The following is a 20622-nucleotide window of genomic DNA, read 5'->3' as shown; positions in this document are numbered from 1 at the left end:
CTTCTCCACCACCACCGACACCACGCCGTCGTGCTGTCGGATTCAAGAGGAGCTACTACTTCCGCTGCCCGCTGGAACGGGAGGTGGACGTCGTCTTCATCAACAACCGAACGTGTGACCGAGTACGGAGGTGCTGCCCGTTCGTGGCACCGGAACCGATCGTGATCAAGATCTTCTACGCGCTTTTGCAAGCGGCAAGTGATCGTCTACCGCAGCAACAAGAGCCTCATCTTGTAGGCTTTGGAATCTCTTCAAGGGTGAGACTCGATACTCCCTCGTTGCTACCGTCTTCTAGATTGCATCTTGGCTTGGATTGCGTGTTCGCGGTAGGAAAATTTTTGTTTTCTATGCAACGTTATCCTACAGTGGTATCAGAGCCGTGTCTATGCATAGATGGTTGCACGAGTAGAACACAATGGTTTGTGGGCGTTGATGCTCTTGTTATCTTTAGTTTGATTACTTTGCATCTTTATGGCATAGTGGGATGAAGCGGCTCGGACTAACTTTACATGACCGCGTTCATGAGACTTGTTCCTCGTTCAACATGCAACTTGTATTGCATAAGAGGCTTTGCGGGTGTCTGTCTCTCCTACTATAGTAAAGATTCAATTTACTCTTCTATTGAAAACATTAGTATCAACGTTGTGGTTCATGTTCGTAGGTAGATTAGATCTCTCTCGAAAACCCTAAACCACGTAAAATATGCAAACCAAATTAGAGACGTCTAACTTGTTTTTGCAGGGTTTGGTGATGTGATATGGCCATAATGTGATGATGAATATGTATGAGATGATCATTATTGTATTGTGGCAACTGGCAGGAGCCTTATGGTTGTCTTTAAATTTCATGTTGAGTAGTATTTCAAAGTAGTTGTTATAGTTGCTACATGGAGGACAATCATGAAGACGGCGTCATTGACCTTGACGCTACGCCGACGATGATGGAGATCATGCCCGAAGATGATGGAGATCATGTCCGTGCTTTGGTGATGAAGATCAAAGGCGCAAAGACAAAAGGGCCATATCATATCACATATGAACTGCATGTGATGTTAATCCTTTTTATGCATCTTATTTTGCTTAGATCGCGACGGTAGCATTATAAGATGATCCCTCACTAAAATCTCAAGATAATAAAGTGTTCATCCTTAGTAGCACCGTTGCCAAGACTTGTCGTTTCAAAGCATCTCGTGATGATCGGGTGTGATAGAATCAACAAGTGCATACAACGGGTGCAAGACAGTTTTGCACATGCGGATACTAAGGTGGCCTTGACGAGCCTAGCATGTACAGACATGGTCTCGGAACACGTGATACCGAAAGGTAGAGCATGAATCATATGGTTGATATGATGAACACTTTGAGTGTTCACCATTGAAGTCACACCTTTTCTCGTGATGATCGGGTTTAGGTGCGGTGGATTTGGTTCGTGTGATCACTAAGACAATGCGAGGGATATTGTTTTGAGTGGGAGTTCACCTAGATTTTTTTAATTATGTTGAATTAAAATTTGAACTCAATTTGTCATAAACTTAGTCTAAACTATTACAAATATATGTTGTAGAGATGGCGTCCCCAATCAATTTTAATCAGTTCCTAGAGAAAGAGAAACTTAAGAGCAACGGTAGCAACTTCACCGACTGGTTCCGTCATGTGAGGATCTTCCTCTCTGGCGGAAATCTGCAATTTGTGCTTGATGCACCGCTAGGTGACCCTCCTGCAGAAGATGAAACCGATGAAGTAAAAGCTGTTTACGCGACTCGGAAAACTCGGTACTCTCAAGTTCAGTGTGCCATCCTGTGCAGCTTGGAATCCGATCTTCAAAAACGTTTTGAGCACCATGATCCTCATGAGTTGATGAATGAGCTGAAAGCTATATTCGAGACTCATGCGGCCGTGGAATGCTATGAAGCATCGAAACATTTCTTCAGCTGTATGATGGAAGAAGGCAACTCCGTTAGTGAGCACATGCTCGCCATGACCGGGCATGCGAAGAAACTCAGTGACTTGGGAATAGTGATTCCTAATAGACTGGGGATTAATCGTGTCCTTCAATCACTGCCACCAAGTTACAAGAACTTTGTGATGAACTACAACATGCAGAACATGAACAAGGAGTTACCTGAACTCTTTGGCATGCTAAAAGCTGCAGAGATTGAGATCAAGAAAGAGCACCAAGTGTTGATGGTCAACAAGACCACCAGTTTCAAGAAACAGGGCAAGTCTAAGGGAAAATTCAAGAAGGGTGGCAAGAAAGCTGCCACGCCTCCTATGAAACCTAAGAACGGCCCTAAGCACGATCTTGAGTGCTATTACTTCAAGGAGAAGGGACACTGGAAGCGTAATTGCTCCAAGTATCTGGCTGATCTGAAGAGCGGCCTTGTCAAGAAGAAGAAAGAAGGTATATCTGATATACATGTTATAGATGTTTATCTCACTGGTTCTCGTTCTAGTACCTGGGTATTTGATACTGGTTCGGTTGCTCATATCTGTAACTCGAAACGAGAACTAAAGAATAAACGAAGACTACCTGAAAGATGAAGTGACGATGCGCGTTGGAAATGGATCCAAAGTCGATGTGATCATTTGTCGGCACACTTCCTCTACATCTACCTTCGGGATTAGTTTTAAGCCTAAATAATTGTTATTTTGTACCCGCGTTGAGCATGAACATTATATCTGGATCTTGTTTAATGCAAGACGGTTATTCATTCAAGTCTGAGAATAATGGTTGTTCTATTTTTATGAATAATATCTTTTATGGTCGAGCACCACAAAAGAATGGCTTATTTCTTTTAGATCTCGATAGTAGTGATACGCATATACATAACATTGATGCTAAGCGAATTAAATTGAATGATAATTCTACTTATATGTGGCACTGTCGTCTTGGTCATATTGGAGTGAAACGCATGAAGAAACTCCATACTGATGGATTACTTGAATCACTTGACTTTGAGTCACTTGATAGATGCGAAGCATGTCTAATGGGAAAAATGACAAAGACTCCATTTTCGGTATGATGGAGCGAGCTGCGACTTATTGGAAATCATACATACCGATGTATGTGGACCAATGAGCGTAGCATCGCGCGGTGGTTATCGTTATGTTCTAACCTTCACAGATGATCTGAGTAGATATGGGTATATCTATTTCATGAAACATAAATCCGAAACTTTCGAGAAGTTTAAGGAATTTCAAAGTGAAGTAGAAAATCAACGTAACAAGAAGATCAAATTTCTACGATCTGATCGTGGAGGTGAATATCTGAGTTATGAGTTTGGCATGCATTTAAAGAAATGCGGAATACTTTCACAATTGACACCGCCGGGAACACCTCAACGTAACGGTGTGTCCGAACGTCGTAATCGAACTCTCTTAGATATGGTTCGTAGTATGATGTCTCTTCCTGAGTTGCCGGTATCATATTGGGGTGATGCATTAGAGACAGCCGCATTCACTTGAAATAGAGCACCATCAAAATCCATAGAAACGACACCGTATGAATTATGGTTTAATAAGAAACCTAAGGCATCGTTCTGAAAGTTTGGGGTTGCGAAGCCTATGTAAAGAAGTTACAACCGGACAAGCTAGAACCCAAAGCGGAGAAATGCGTCTTCATAGGATACCCTAAGGAAACTATAGGGTACACTTTCTATCACAGATCTGAAGGCAAAATCTTTGTTGCTAAGAACGGAACCTTTCTTGAGAAAGAATTTCTCACTAAAGAAGTGATTTGGAAGAAAAGTAGAACTTCGATGAGATTGATGAATCTATACTCGTTGATCGAGTAGCGCGATCGGAAGTTGTACCTGTGCCGCCTACACCGGCAACGAGAGGAAGCTAATGATAATGATCATGAAACTGCGAACGAGGAACCGACTGACCCTCGCAGATCGACAAGGGAACGTGCCACTCCTGATTGGTATGATCCTTGTCTAAATGTCATGATTGTGGATAACAATGATGAGGACCCTGCGACGTATGAAGAAGCGATGATGAGCCCAGATTCCAACAAATGGCAAGAAGCCATGAAATCCAAAATGGGATCCATGTATGATAACAAAGTATGGACTTTGGTAGACTTACCTGATAGCCGAAAGGCTGTCGAAAATAAATGGATCTTCAAGAGAAAAACAGATGCTGATGGTAATATTACTGTCTATAAAGCTCGACTTGTCGCCAAGGGGTTCCGACAAATACAAGGAGGTGACAACGATGAGACTTACGCACCTGTAGCGCAGCTAAAATCTGTGAGGATTTTGTTAGCAATAGCTGCATTTTTCGATTATGAGATTTGGCAGATGGATGTCAAAACAGCATTCCTTAATGGAGACATTGAGGAAGAGTTGTATATGGTACAACCCAAAGGTTTTGTCGATCCTAAAAATGCTGACAAAGTATGCAAACTTCAGCGTTCAATCTATGGACTGAAGCAAGCATCAAGAAGTTGGAACCGACGTTTTGATAAGGTGATCAAAGACTTCGGGTTTATACAGTGTCATGGAGAGGCCTGTATTTACAAGAAAGTGAGTGGGAGCTCTGTAGCATTCCTGATATTATATGTAGATGACATATTATTGATCGAAAATGATATAGAACTATTAAGCAGTGTTAAAGGTTATTTGAATAATAGTTTTTCAATGAAAGACCTTGGTGAAGCATCGTATATATTAGGCATCAAGATTTATAGAGATAGATCAAGACGCCTAATAGGGCTATCCACCAGTACATATCTGGACAAGATTCTAAAGAAGTTTAGAATGGACGAAAGTAAGAAAGGGTTCTTACCTATGTTACCAGGCAAGGTATTGAGTAAGACTCAAGGACCGGCTACGGCAGAAGAAAGAGAAAGGATGAGTAATATCCCCTATGCCTCGGCAGTAGGATCTATCATGTATGCCATGCTATGTACTAGACCGGATATAGCACATGCTGTTAGTTTGACTAGCAGATATCAAAGTGATCCAGGAATGGAACACTGGACAGCGGTTGATACGTCTCCAACGTATCGATAATTTCTTATGTTCCATGCCACATTATTGATGTTATCTACATGTTTTATGCACACTTTATGTCATATTCGTGCATTTTCTGGAACTAACCTATTAACAAGATGCCGAAGTGCCGATTCTTTGTTTTACTGCTGTTTTTGGTTTCAGAAATCCTAGTAAGGAAATATTCTCGGAATTGGACGAAATCAAATCCCAGGGGCCTATTTTTCCACGAAGCTTCCAGAAGTCCGAAGGAGAGACGAAGAGGGGCCACGAGGGGGCCACACCCTAGGGCGGCGCGGCCCCCCCTTGGCCGCGCGGCCCTGTGGTGTGGGGCCCCCGTGCCGCCTCTTGACCTGCCCTTCTGCCTACAAATAGCCTCCGTGACGAAACCTCCAGTACCGAGAGCCACGATACGGAAAACCTTACAGAGACGCCGCCAACGCCGATCCCATCTCGGGGGATCCAGGAGATCGCCTCCGGCACCCTGCCGGAGAGGGGAATCATCTCGGAGAGGGGAATCATCTCCCGGAGGACTCTACGCTGCCATGGTCGCCTCCGGTGTGATGTGTGAGTAGTCTACCCCTGGACTATGGGTCCATAGCAGTAGCTAGATGGTTGTCTTCTCCCCATTGTGCTATCATTGTCGGATCTTGTGAGCTGCCTAACATGATCAAGATCATCTATCTGTAATTCTATATGTTGCGTTTGTTGGGATCCGATGAATAGAGAATACTTGTTATGTTGATTATCAAAGTTATATCTACGTGTTGTTTATGATCTTGCATGCTTTCCGTTACTAGTAGATGCTCTGGCCAAGTAGATGCTTGTAACTCCAAGAGGGAGTACTTATGCTCGATAGTGGGTTCATGCCTGCATTGACACCTGGGACAGTGACAGAAAGTTCTAAGGTTGTGTTGTGCTGTTGCCACTAGGGATAAAACATTGATGCTATGTCTAAGGATGTAGTTGTTGATTACATTACGCACCATACTTAATGCAATTGTCTGTTGCTTTGCAACTTAATACTGGAGGGGGTTCGGATGATAACCTGAAGGTGGACTTTTTAGGCATAGATGCAGTTGGATGGCGGTCTATGTACTTTGTCGTAATGCCCAATTAAATCTCACTATACTCATCATGATATGTATGTGCATGGTCATGCTCTCTTTATTTGTCAATTGCCCAAGCGTAATTTGTTCACCCAACATGCCGTTTGTCTTATGGGAGAGACACCTCTAGTGAACTGTGGACCCCGCTCCAATTCACGTTCATGAAATACAATCTCCTGCAATACTTGTTCTACTGTTTTCTGCAAACAATCATCTTCCACACAATACGGTTAATCCTTTGTTACAGCAAGCCGGTGAGATTGACAACCTCACTGTTTCGTTGGGGCAAAGTACTTTGGTTGTGTTGTGCAGGTTCCACGTTGGCGCCGGAATCCCTGGTGTTGCGCCGCACTACATCCCGCCGCCATCAACCTTCGACGTGCTTCTTGACTCCTACTGGTTCGATAAACCTTGGTTTCTTCTTGAGGAAACTTGCTGCTGTACGCATCACACCTTCCACTTGGGGTTCCCAACGAGCGTGTGCTTTACGCGTCATCAAGCTAAATTTACGGCGCCGTTGCCGGGGAGATCAAGACACGCTGCAAGGGGAGTCTCCACTTCTCAATCTCTTTACTTTGTTTTTGTCTTGCTTAGTTTTATTTACTACTTTATTTGCTGCACTAAATCAAAATAAAAAAAATTAGTTGCTAGTTTTACTTTATTTGCTATCTTGTTTGCTATATCAAAAACACAAAAAAAATTAGTTTACTTGCATTTACTTTATTTATTTCATCATGTTTCCTTTTAATTTTACCACAAAAGACATACCGGTAGGACGTGGGTCTATAGTTGGGAGAAATAATATAGAAGAATTTTTCAATCATGTTAGTACTATTGAAAATTTTGAAGATAGACACTTGGTAGACCTTGCGCCTACTTATGAAATTGTCACTTTAGCATTTAGTTCACCTGTTGGAAACTAAATTTGTTAATCTTAATCCTATAATCCAACACATGTTTTTCACACTTGGCGATATGGAAGAAGGGGAAAAGAAAGATTTTGTTTTAGAAACCCTTCTTAGAGAATTTGGTGGTCTAGCAAGAGAAGCTAGGAAGGTCTTTGCTAAATTTAATATGCTTGGTTCTCATACTAATTTTGTTAGTCTCCTTGAAAAGATGGACATGGATAGAATAAGATGCACTAATAATATTGATGATGGTGGGGAGATCAAAGCACCAATACCATGTAAACTCCTAGCTATGAATGATGCACTAGAAAATAACTATGCTTGGCTTGTTCCTGAAAATTTGTTTGATGAGAGTAGCACGCCTAAGACTAATGAAAAAGGAGATGCTAAAACTTATATATCTAATATACTATGCCTGGTTGAGAAAACTCCGCACCCCGCTGAGAATGCATCACCCTTCGATAATACTTGATACACACTTTCTGCGCCTAGCTGAAAGGCGTTAAAGAAAAGCGCTTATGGGAGACAACCCATGTTTTTACCTACAGTACTTTGTTTTTATTTTGTGTCTTGGAAGTTGTTTACTACTGTAGCAACCTCTCCTTATCTTAGTTTTGTGTTTTGTTGTGCCAAGTTAAGCCGTTGATAGAAAAGTAAGTACTAGATTTGGATTACTGCATAGTTCCAGATTTCTTTGCTGTCACGAATCTGGGTCCACCTCCCTGTAGGTAGCTCAGAAAATTAAGCCAATTTACGTGCATGATCCTCAGATATGTACGCAACTTTCATTCAATTTGAGCATTTTCATTTGAGCAAGTCTGGTGCCATTTTAAAATTCGTCAATACGACTGTTCTGTTTTGACAGATTCTGCCTTTTATTTCGCATTGCCTCTTTTGCTATGTTGGATGAATTTCTTTGATCCACTAATGTCCAGTAGCATTATGCAATGTCCAGAAGTGTTAAGAATGATTGTGTCACCTCTGAATATGTCAATTTATATTGTGCACTAACCCTCTAATGAGTTGTTTCGAGTTTGGTGTGGAGGAAGTTTTCAAGGATCAAGAGAGGAGTATGATGCAACATGATCAAGGAGAGTGAAAACTCTAAGCTTGGGGATGCCCCGGTGGTTCACCCCTGCATATATCAAGAAGACTCAAGCGTCTAAGCTTGGGGATGCCCAAGGCATCCCCTTCTTCATCGACAACATTATCAGGTTCCTCCCCTGAAACTATATTTTTATTCCATCACATCTTATGTGCTTTTTCTTGGAGCGTCGGTTTGTTTTTGTTTTTTGTTTTGTTTGAATAAAATGGATCCTAGCATTCACTTTATGGGAGAGAGACACGCTCCGCTGTAGCATATGGACAAGTATGTCCTTGGTTTCTACTCATAGTATTCATGGCGAAGTTTCTCCTTCGTTAAATTGTTATATGGTTGGAATTGGAAAATGATACATGTAGTAATTGCTATTAATGTCTTGGGTAATGTGATACTTGGCAATTTATGTGCTCATGATTAAGCTCTTGCATCATATGCTTTGCACCCATTAATGAAGAAATACATAGAGCATGCTAAAATTTGGTTTGCATATTTGGTTTCTCTAAGGTCTAGATAATTTCTAGTATTGAGTTTGAACAACAAGGAAGACGGTGTAGAGTCTTATAATGTTTTCAATATGTCTTTTATGTGAGTTTTGCTGCACCGGTTCATCCTTGTGTTTGTTTCAAATAAGCCTTGCAAGCCTAAACCTTGTATCGAGAGGGAATACTTCTCATGCATCCAAAATACTTGAGCCAACCACTATGCCATTTGTGTCCACCATACCTACCTACTACATGGTATTTTCCGCCATTCCAAAGTAAATTGCTTGAGTGCTACCTTTAAAATTCCATCATTCACCTTTGCAATATATAGCTCATGGGACAAATAGCTTAAAAACTATTGTGGTATTGAATATGTAATTATGCACTTTATCTCTTATTAAGTTGCTTGTTGTGCGATAACCATGTTTACTGGGGACGCCATCAACTTTCATTGTTGAATTTCATGTGAGTTGCTATGCATGTTCATCTTGTCTGAAGTAAGGGCGATCTACACTGAGTTGAATGGTTTGAGCATGCATATTGTTAGAGAAGAACATTGGGCCGCTAACTAAAGCCATGATCCATGGTGGAAGTTTCAGTTTTGGACAAACATCCTCAAATCTCTAATGAGAAAAGAATTAATTGTTGTTGAATGCTTAAAGCATTAAAAGAGGAGTCCATTATCTGTTGTCTATGTTGTCCCGGTATGGATGTCTAAGTTGAGAATAATCAAAAGCGAGAAATCCAAATGCGAGCTTTCTCCTTAGACCTTTGTACAGGCGGCATAGAGGTACCCCTTTGTGATACTTGGTTAAAGCATATGTATTGCGGTGATAATCCAGGTAGTCCAAGCTAATTAGGACAAGGTGCGGGCACTATTGGTACACTATGCATGAGGCTTGCAACTTATAAGATATAATTTACATGATGCATATGCTTTATTACTACCGTTGACAAAATTGTTTCATTTTTTCAAAATCAAAGCTCTAGCACAAATATAGCAATCGATGCTTTTCCTCTATGAGGATAATTCTTTTACTTTCAATGTTGAGTCAGTTCACCTATTTCTCTCCACCTCAAGAAGCAAACACTTGTGTGAACTGTGCATTGATTCCTACATACTTGCTTATTGCACTTATTATATTACTCTATGTTGACAATATCCATGAGATATACATGTTACAAGTTGAAAGCAACCGCTGAAACTTAATCTTCTTTTGTGTTGCTTCAATGCCTTTACTTTGAATTATTGCTTTATGAGTTAACTCTTATGCAAGACTTATTGATGCTTGTCTTGAAGTGCTATTCATGAAAAGTCTTTGCTTTATGATTCACTTGTTTACTCATGTCATATACATTGTTTTGATCGCTGCATTCACTACATATGCTTTACAAATAGTATGATCAAGATTATGATGGCATGTCACTCCAGAAATTATCTGTGTTATCGTTTTACCTGCTCGGGACGAGCAGAACTAAGCTTGGGGATGCTGATACGTCTCCAACGTATCGATAATTTCTTATGTTCCATGCCACATTATTGATGTTATCTACATGTTTTATGCACACTTTATGTCATATTCGTGCATTTTCTGGAACTAACCTATTAACAAGATGCCGAAGTGCCGATTCTTTGTTTCTGCTGTTTTTGGTTTCCAAATCCTAGTAAGGAAATATTCTCGGAATTGGACGAAATCAAATCCCAGGGCCTATTTTTCCACGAAGCTTCCGGAAGTCCGAAGGAGAGACGAAGAGGGGCCACGAGGGGGCCACACCCTAGGGCGGCGCGGCCCCCTTGGCCGCGCGGCCTGTGGTGTGGGGCCCCGTGCCGCCTCTTGACCTGCCCTTCCGCCTACAAATAGCCTCCGTGACGAAACCTCCGATGCGAGAGCCACGATACGGAAAACCTTCCGGAGACGCCGCCAACGCCGATCCCATCTCGGGGATCCAGAGATCGCCTCCGGCACCCTGCCGGAGAGGGGAATCATCTCCCGGAGGACTCTGCGCCGCCATGGTCGCCTCCGGTGTGATGTGTGAGTAGTCTACCCCTGGACCATGGGTCCATAGCAGTAGCTAGATGGTTGTCTTCTCCCCATTGTGCTATCATTGTCGGATCTTGTGAGCTGCCTAACATGATCAAGATCATCTATCTGTAATTCTATATGTTGCGTTTGTTGGGATCCGATGAATAGAGAATACTTGTTATGTTGATTATCAAAGTTATATCTACGTGTTGTTTATGATCTTGCATGCTTTCCGTTACTAGTAGATGCTCTGGCCAAGTAGATGCTTGTAACTCCAAGAGGGAGTACTTATGCTCGATAGTGGGTTCATGCCCGCATTGACACCGGGACAGTGATGTAAAGTTCTAAGGTTGTGTTGTCTTGTTGCCACTAGGGATAAAACATTGATGCTATGTCTAAGGATGTAGTTGTTGATTACATTACGCACCATACTTAATGCAATTGTCTGTTGCTTTGCAACTTAATGCGGAGGGGTTCGGATGATAACCTGAAGGTGGACTTTTTAGGCATAGATGCAGTTGGATGGCGGTCTATGTACTTTGTCGTAATGCCCAATTAAATCTCACTATACTCATCATGATATGTATGTGCATGGTCATGCTCTCTTTATTTGTCAATTGCCCAACTGTAATTTGTTCACCCAACATGCTGTTTGTCTTATGGGAGAGACACCTCTAGTGAACTGTGGACCCCGGTCCAATTCTCTTTACTGAAATACAATCTACTGCAATACTTGTTCTCTTGTTTTACGCAAACAATCATCTTCCACACAATACGGTTAATCCTTTGTTACAGCAAGCCGGTGAGATTGACAACCTCACTGTTTCGTTGGGGCAAAGTACTTTGGTTGTGTTGTGCAGGTTCCACGTTGGCGCCGGAATCCCTGGTGTTGCGCCGCACTACATCCCGCCGCCATCAACCTTCGACGTGCTTCTTGACTCCTACTGGTTCGATAAACCTTGGTTTCTTACTGAGGGAAACTTGCTGTTGTACGCATCACACCTTCCACTTGGGGTTCCCAACGAGCGTGTGCTTTACGCGTCATCAGCGGTCAAGAATATCCTGAAGTACTTGAAAAGAACTAAGGATATGTTTCTTTGTTATGGAGGTGACCAAGAGCTCGTTGTAAACGGTTACACCGATGCAAGTTGGAACACTGATCCTGATGACTCTAAGTCACAATCTGGGTACGTGTTTATATTGAATGGTGCTGCAATAAGCTGGGCAAGCTCGAAGCAGTGCACGGTGGCGAAGTCTTCAACGTAATCGAGTACATAGCGGCTTCAGAGGCTTCATCAGAAGCGGTATGGATGAAGAGGTTCATTGTAGAGCTCGGTGTGGTTCCTAGTGCATTGGACCCATTAATCATTTACTGTGATAACATGGGTGCCATCGCCAATGCACAAGAGCCAAGGTCACACAAGAGGCTGAAGCATATCAAGCTGCGTTACCACTCGATTCGCGAGTACATCGAAGATGGAGAAGTAAAGATTTGCAAAGTACACACTGATCTGAATGTAGCAGATCCGTTGACTAAAGTTCTCCCTAGGGCAAAGCATGACCAACACCAGAATGCCATGGGTGTTAGGTATATTACAATGTAATCTAGATTATTGACTCTAGTACAAGTGGGAGACTGAAGGAGATATGCCCTAGAGGCAATAATAAAGTGGTTATTATTTATATCTTTATGTTTATGATAAATGTTTATATATCATGCTAGAATTGTATTAACCGAAACATTAGTACATGTGTGATATGTAGACAAACAAGAAGTCCCTAGTATGCCTCTTAAACTAGCTTGTTGATTAATGGATGATTAGTTTCATAATCATGAACATTGGATGTTATTAATAACAAGGTTATATCATTATATGAATGATGTAATGGACACACCCAATTAAGCATAGCATAAGATCTCGTCATTAAGTTATTTGCTATAAGCTTTCGATACATAGTTACCTAGTCCTTATGACCATGAGATCATATAAATCACTTATACCGGAAAGGTACTTTGATTACACCAAACACCACTGCGTAAATGGGTGGCTATAAAGGTGGGATTAAGTATCCTAAAGTATGAGTTGAGGCATATGGATCAACAGTGGGATTTGTCCATCCCGATGACGGATAGATATACTCTGGGCCCTCTCGGTGGAATGTCGTCTAATGTCTTGCAAGCATATGAATGAGTTCATAAGAGACCACATACCACGGTACGAGTAAAGAGTACTTGTCAGGAGACGAGGTTGAACAAGGTATAGAGTGATACCGAAGATCAAACCTCGGACAAGTAAAATATCGCGAGACAAAGGGAATTGGTATTATATGTAAATGGTTCATTCGATCACTAAAGTCATCGTTGAATATGTGGGAGCCATTATGGATCTCCAGATCCCGCTATTGGTTATTGGTCGGAGTGAGTACTCAACCATGTCCGCATAGTTCACGAACCGTAGGGTGACACACTTAAAGTTGGATGTTGAAATGGTAGTACTTGAATATGGAATGGAGTTCGAATATTTGTTCGGAGTCCCGGATAAGATCCCGGACATCACGAGGAGTTCCGGAATGGTCCGGAGAATAAGATTCATATATAGGATGTCATTTTATGTGAAATAAAATGTCACGGAAGGTTCTATGGAAGGTTCTAGAAGGTTCTAGAAAAGTCCGGAAGAAACCACCAAGGAAGGTGGAGTCCACATAGGACTCCACCTCCATGGCCGGCCAGCCCTAGGTGGGGAGGAGTCCCAAGTGGACTCCCCCTTAGGGGGCCGGCCACCCCCCACATGGGAGGTGGAAATCCCACCTTTTGGTGGGAGTCCTAGTTGGGCTAGGTTTCCCCCTCTTATGGAAGGTTTTTGGTTCGGGTCTTATTCGAAGACTTGGACACCAACACTTGGGGATCCACCTATATAATGAGGGGCCAAGGGAGGGGGCCGGCCACCCCAAGACCACAAGCTGGCCACCCCCCTTGAAGTGGCCGGCCACCCCCTCCCAACCCTAGCCGCCCCCCTCTCCTCCATATAGCCCGCGTAGCTTAGCGAAGCTCCGCCGGACTTCTCCACCGCCACCGACACCACGCCGTCGTGCTGTCGGATTCAAGAGGAGCTACTACTTCCGCTGCCCGCTGGAACGGGAGGTGGACGTCGTCTTCATCAACAACCGAACGTGTGACCGAGTACGGAGGTGCTGCCCGTTCGTGGCACCGGAACCGATCGTGATCAAGATCTTCTACGCGCTTTTGCAAGCGGCAAGTGATCGTCTACCGCAGCAACAAGAGCCTCATCTTGTAGGCTTTGGAATCTCTTCAAGGGTGAGACTCGATACTCCCTCGTTGCTACCGTCTTCTAGATTGCATCTTGGCTTGGATTGCGTGTTCGCGGTAGGAAAATTTTTGTTTTCTATGCAACGTTATCCTACAGCTTTAGCAATCGGAGTTGTTCCTGGAATTATGTCGATAGTAAACTCTATCTCCCTATCTGGTGGCATTCCAGGTAATTCCTTAGGAAAAACATCCTGGAATTCATTCACTACAGGTATATCCTCCAGCTTTACTTCCTTCATGCTATTCAATTGTAGCTCTACTTCAATCTGTGTATGTTTATCTCCTTGGTAGATCATTCTACTTCCATCAGGGCTTTTCAAAGACACTGTCTTGTTCACACAGTCTATTAATGCTCCATTTGCCTCTAACCAGTTCATACCAAGAATGACATCAATGTCCTTCATCGGTAAAATGAACAGGTCTGCGTCAAACGCGCACTTATTGATCATAATGACTTGTCCTTGTTTGTTGTGGGTTACTACTATCGTTCCCCCCTCAGAAAGTATGGTTATGGGTGTATCTAACTTAGTGCAACTAATCCCATGTTTGATGATGAATTGTTGAGAAATGAATGATGTAGTTACACCAGTATCAAAAAGTACTTTGCCAGGATGAGTAAGTATCTGAAGCGTACCTATCACTGCCTGATCGGAGTTCACCACCTCCTCCAAGCTGGGGCAGTTCAACTTGCCGAAGGGTTTCTTGTTCTTCCAGTTCCCTCCGGTGTTTCCGCCTCGGTTTCCTCCTCCTCCTGACTGACCTCCTCCATTCTTCTTCTTAGGGCAATCCTTCAACATGTGCCCTTCCTGACGACACCCAAAGCATATGATTTTGGGCTTATTGCAATCTTTCGCGACATGACCTTTAAATCCACAGTTATGGCAAGTGATATGGCTTGCCGACTGGAATCCTTGGTTCCTCATGTTGTTGTTGTTGTTGTTCTTGTTGTTGTACCTTGGCTTGAAACTCAAGCTGGTATTGGGCTTGTTGATGATAAACCTCTTAGGCTCAAATTTGGCCTTCTTTCTCTTTTCATCCTGTAGTTGTTTGAAATCATCTTCAAGAGTGATGGCTGCATCCACCAACTCCTGGAACTCTGTCGCTCTCATCATTCTGAGCTGTACCTTGAACTGGGGACTTAATCCCCGCAAGAACCTCTTCTTCTTCTTGTCCTCGGTGCTGACCTCCTCAACGGCATACCGAGACAACTTGGAAAACTCCCTGACATAAGTCAGGATGGCCTTATCCTTCTGCTCGAGACTCTCAAATTCTCGACGCTTCAGTTCCACTACTTTCAGGGACATTGGATTCCCTGAACTTCCTCTTGAACTCTTCCCAGGTAAACACTTTCTCAGTCGGATAAACGACTACTATGTTATCCCACCATGATGCGGCGGGTCCACACAACAAGTGTGTTGCGTACCTGACCTTCTCCAGGTCGTTGCATCCAACAGTATTGAGCTTTCGCTCAGTGTCCATCAACCAATCCTCCGCGTCCATGGGTTCGGGCGCGTATGCGAAGGATATTGGCTTAGTATTCTGGAAGTCCGACAAAGTGACTGCCTGATTGTGTGGCTTCTCCACCCTGTTCTGCTGAAGCAGCTCCTGAAAGAACTTATTTTGCTGCTCCATAGTCATACGTTGCCTTTCCTCCAACATTTGCATGTATTGGAGGAAGTTCTGCTGCGTCATGGGTGGTGGTGGTGATGGAAACTGGTTTCTGGCTGCTTCATCCGCCTCTTCCTTCTGCTTGGCCTCGCGCTCAAGGCGTTGTGCTTCACTCTCCTCACCTGTCGCTCCCGACATATCCCCCTAGTTCTGCAACACAAAGTGGTACTCATAGTTACTCCATGCGCAAGTTTTCTGAGCTCAACTTTGTGCACAGAACTAGTCACGCAATGGAAATCAAGAAGCAAATCCAAATCATACAAAACATATACCATGTATATACATACTTAAGTGGTTTTATTACAATACTCAGTGACGATGTGAGTATGCAAACTCACTTATTGAAGTATATGTACAAATTTCTACAAATATTACACACTACAATACATGTGGCACTACTGTATTGTAGTCTCGCCTCCCTTGGTGGTCTCTAGTCGTGCTTTACTCCCGGTACATCCCAGGCTTCCATCCGGTCGAACGTGTAGTCCTCCTGACAGAATCTGGAACATAGGGTCTTCCCGTCGGCTTATAATCGGAATCAGAGGATGATCCCAGGGAGAAATTTGTGTTCATGAACTGATTATTCAATACATCATAATCCACCCATCGGGTGTACTCCCCTGTGACTCCGTCATAGGTATTTCCACCATCAGTATCTGACTCAATCAGTATAGGATACTCCTCATAGTCTCCCCTATTATACTGATAGTTCTGGAACTGGGTTGTGGCATTCTCCTCCATCTCAGAATTACCTCTGACTGGATCGCCAGAGGTTCCCGTGTCTGACCCCCATCTCCAACCCGTTGAGTTCTCTATAGGAGTCTCGGAACGCTAATGGTTTCCACATTCCTCTTTACCCTCATATCCTCCGTGGGAACTACTAGGATAGTACCTAGGTGTAATGGGTGTGGTTTGTTGTTCGGGATGGTCAATACTAATGTAATCACCAGCTGAATAAACTGGTGTGTGAACCTCACCCTCCATTGGTTCTTTTCCCTTCGCCTCCTCCTTGGGCTCAGTGAACTCTTCTAACATTGTATCAATTGCCTCCGACAGATGTCGGTTCAACTGAAAGAACAATGATAGTAAGTTGCGGCTGTTATCCATGTACTTAGCGGCTTCTGCTGGTTTGCGTTTTGCAAGCTTGAAGTGGTTAAGCATATGAACATCTTCCTCCTCCATATGAGGAATGTGTGCGAATTCGGAACCCATAAACTCTTTCGTCTTATGTTCCCGAATATCAGTGATGGCTCTCATTATGGCTATGTGGTAGGCTGTTTGGATAGTTCTAGCCTCACCTGCTGGCATCACTATACTCATTCCTAGGGATTCTGGAAGTCTTAGTCCTACCCTACACTTTGCCAATAATGTACCGTCGTAGTACATGTATTTCATTACTTGGATCTGGGGATCGCAGCCAAATTCAAGTAACATGGCACGAAGAATGTCCGCGAGTCCTCCGTCATAGTCACTCAATGTTGACTCCATCACTTTCACCTGACGTCCCGAATGTGAACTTGCCATAGTTGGCTGTAGAATAGAAAGAATATAATATTAGTAATGATGCATCATAATAGAGATAATAAAGAATTATCGCACTAAAAGATATGATTGTTTTATTCTCAAGTGAATATACACCATATTTTTAGAGAATTCTTTACTAATCCTATTTGACTCCTAACGTTCTGTCCCATTTACTAAGTTCCAACCTAAGGTCAAAGCTTTTGCTCTGATACCAACTGTGGTGACCCTGCATACCACTGCATGTTGTAGTATGCATGTCGTTGATATAACATTCACGAAGTACCAACCCGCAAATATTACATCCCTCAGAGTAGTACAACAGAACATAGCAGGTCCATAACTCATTCATTTATTATTACAAGCAACATGTACATATCATCTCGGAGCTCCTCTTGGGTCCTAAGAGGGATGCTCCTGGGTTCGAGGCGAACCCAACATAACTTACAATATAAGAGTCTTACTAGGTTATACATTTATTCTCCTCGAGCAGTTAAGTACTAAGAGTTCGTACTGCTCGGGTACTACTACTACTTGGTAGGTCTAAACTTGTTCTCCTCCGGAACCCTCCCAGGTTCTGTAGACTATGAGGTAGTCTACACCTTCAACACATCCAGAGAGGTCTGGTTCTTCATAGCCGATGATTTTGGCTCCTTTAGGGTCGTCGTTGTCCTCCTCCAGTCGATTCAGACAATCTAAGCAGGGGGTTTAAGAGTGCTATGAGTACGAGCATACTCAACAAGTTCATTATAGAAAAGAGGTGTTGAATGCACTAGCTACGATATTAGACCAGAAAGTCTAATATCAATGCAGGTTTTGATAAACATTTCTTCAAGAGGTTGCTTTTATTCCAAAGAACTATGTCCGTCAGCCTTCACCGGTTTACTAGAACTTCATGGAGTTCCTTTCCGGCAGCGTTCGCAGTTCCAAATCCCGGAACAGGGAGTGACAGGTCACGATTCATTACACTCTGCAGATGTGTGTTGCTTTACCCATAAGATATCTTAACCTTGGTGCCAACCGGGCAGCTTTCCCCTCCACACTTCCTTCGGTGTGAGGCCCGGCATAAGGTCTAGCCAATCATGTTCCTCCGCTACCTCGCACACCCACCCGTTGTTGCAAATCCGACCTTGGGTCCTCGCCGGGCTATATCACTAGGATATCTTCCGACCTCGACAACTACCAGGTTGCAACCATGGTCCTTCGCCTGCCAATGCAACCCATCATAGACCGCATTACCGTGGGGAATTAGAATGGGATCTGCACCCCACCGCTTGTCCCTCGAGATCAAGTGTCTACGGTAAGCGCATCTGTTGATGTACGAGAGGTGGAAACACTTTTGACTACTCCGTCCCACTCCGGATCTTATGGTTAACACGGGTATTACGACACAAGAATCTCTGGACGACATTTGTTGTTTAATCCTAGATGGATATAAACCCTTGCAATGGAACCTCCACCATATCAACACAATCCATGGTTCCATTGCCCACCACTTAGTCATATTCATAGTTATGAAATTAGTGGTTTTGCTTTTTATGCAATAGTGATAAACATAGTACTTTGCAAGTAATTTGGTAAAAATACTCGAATGACATGAGCAAGTGATGAACTTGCCTGAACACTGCAAAGTGTTGCAGTTGGATGGTGTGGACTAACCCTTGTCCTCTGTTGCTGAAAAATAGCATCATTGTCCGATAAGGGCAATGGTTAAAGAAGCAATTATGCATGATTCAGCTTTTAGGGTTGTTTCCCCCCTTCCGGTGTTTTTATCATTTTATGTAAGAGGTTAATACTAAGAATGATTTAGGGATACTCTGTTTAGGGTAAAATACAACCTTGAAATGTTGTCAAGGTGTTTTTAAAGTCCAAAAGCATTTATGGACTAATTTTCATTATTGAAAATATAAGGTGTGATTTAAATGATTATTTTAATCATCAAATTTGGACTTAATCTTGTTTGTCTTCAAAAATTCCTTTTCATATTTTTTTATGATAGAGAATTTTATTCTGAGTGGTTTTCATATTTTTAATTATTTTTTAGAGCTATTTATCAGTTTCTATGCATTTTCAAAGTTTTTGTTTTAATTGGAATTATGAAATGTCTAAAACGCCCCTGGGCCGACATGTCAGGGTGGCCCAGTGGGTTAACCCTAACCCGAGCCGCACGTCGGGCTCGGTCGGACGCACCCATCCCCATCCCCTTCCCCTTCTCTCTCGTGAACCCTAGCCCCTCGAGCTCTGGCGATTCCCGCGTCGCCGCCGCCTTCGCCGATTTACTCCGGCCAACTCCGGCCATCGCCGGCGGTGAGATGTGGTGCATCTGAACCGCCGTTCAATGGCGCATCAGATCCACCGCGTCGATCTGTGTTTTGCCACCTCCTCGTCTCGCCCTCATCGCCTCTGCTTGCCTGCCGTGGTGTGATGCGTGTAGTTGACACGTCCGTTGGGAACCCCAAGAGGAAGGTGTGATGCGCACAGCGGCAAGTTTCCCTCAGTAAGAAACCAAGGTTTAATCGAACCAGTAGGAGTCAAGAAGCACGTTGAAGGTTGATGGCGGCGGGATGTAGTGCGGCGCAACACCAGAGATTCCGGCGCCAACGTGGAACCTGCACAACACAACCAAAGTACTTTGCCCCAACGAAACAGTGAGGTTGTCAATCTCACCGGCTTGCTGTAACAAAGGATTAACCGTATTGTGTGGAAGATGATTGTTTGCAGAAAACAGTAGAACAGTATTGCAGTAGATTGTATGCGATGTAAAGAATAGGACCGGGGTCCACAGTTCACTAGAGGTGTCTCTCCCATAAGATAAACAGCATGTTGGGTGAACAAATTACAGTTGGGCAATTGACAAATAAAGAGGGCATGACCATGCACATACATATTATGATGAGTATAGTGAGATTTAATTGGGCATTACGACAAAGTACATAGACCGCTATCCAGCATGCATCTATGCCTAAAAAGTCCACCTTCAGGTTATCATCCGAACCCCCTCCAGTATTAAGTTGCTAACAACAGACAATTGCATTAAGTATTGCGCGTAATGTAATCAGTAACTACATCCTCGAACATAGCACCAATGTTTTATCCCTAGTGGCAACAACACATCCATAATCTTAGAGGTTTCTGTCACTCCCCCAGATTCACGGAGACATGAACCCACTATCGAGCATAAATACTCCCTCTTGGAGTTACAAGCATCTACTTGGCCAGAGCATCTACTAGTAACGGAGAGCATGCAAGATCATAAACAACACATAGACATGAATTGATAATCAACATAACATAGTATTCTCTATTCATCGGATCCCAACAAACGCAACATATAGAATTACAGATAGATGATCTTGATCATGTTAGGCAGCTCACAAGACCCGACAATTAAGCACAATGGGGAGAAGACAACCATCTAGCTACTGCTATGGACCCATAGTCCAGGGGTGAACTACTCACTCATCACTCCGGAGGCGACCATGGC

Source organism: Lolium perenne, chromosome 6, assembly GCF_019359855.2.
Source record: "Lolium perenne isolate Kyuss_39 chromosome 6, Kyuss_2.0, whole genome shotgun sequence".
Classification (NCBI taxonomy): Eukaryota; Viridiplantae; Streptophyta; class Magnoliopsida; order Poales; family Poaceae; genus Lolium; species Lolium perenne.
The sequence above is the reverse complement of the archived record's forward strand: the minus strand, read 5'-3'. Positions refer to the sequence as shown.